Genomic DNA, 267 nt, shown 5'->3' on the forward strand with positions numbered 1-267 from the left:
CCGTCCTGTTGCTCCCGTTGCTCGGGGCGTGCAAGCCGCGCCCACGGGAAATGCGGCGTGTCCGCGGAGTGGGGGCTCGCTGCCAGTTCCTAAAACGCCCTTCTGGCTCAGAGCCGCTGTGTATTTATATTGTGCGTCTTCATTCCGGGAGGAGCCTGTGGCAGTGACGAAAGCCGGGCGGGTGTCACTGGCTTTCTGACGCGAGCTGGGTTCCCGAGGGGTCTCGTGTGCCTATTGTATGATTTAACAAAGTAGTGTTTTTATATT

This window comes from Myotis davidii, unplaced genomic scaffold (assembly GCF_000327345.1).
Source record: "Myotis davidii unplaced genomic scaffold, ASM32734v1 scaffold807, whole genome shotgun sequence".
Classification (NCBI taxonomy): domain Eukaryota; kingdom Metazoa; phylum Chordata; class Mammalia; order Chiroptera; family Vespertilionidae; genus Myotis; species Myotis davidii.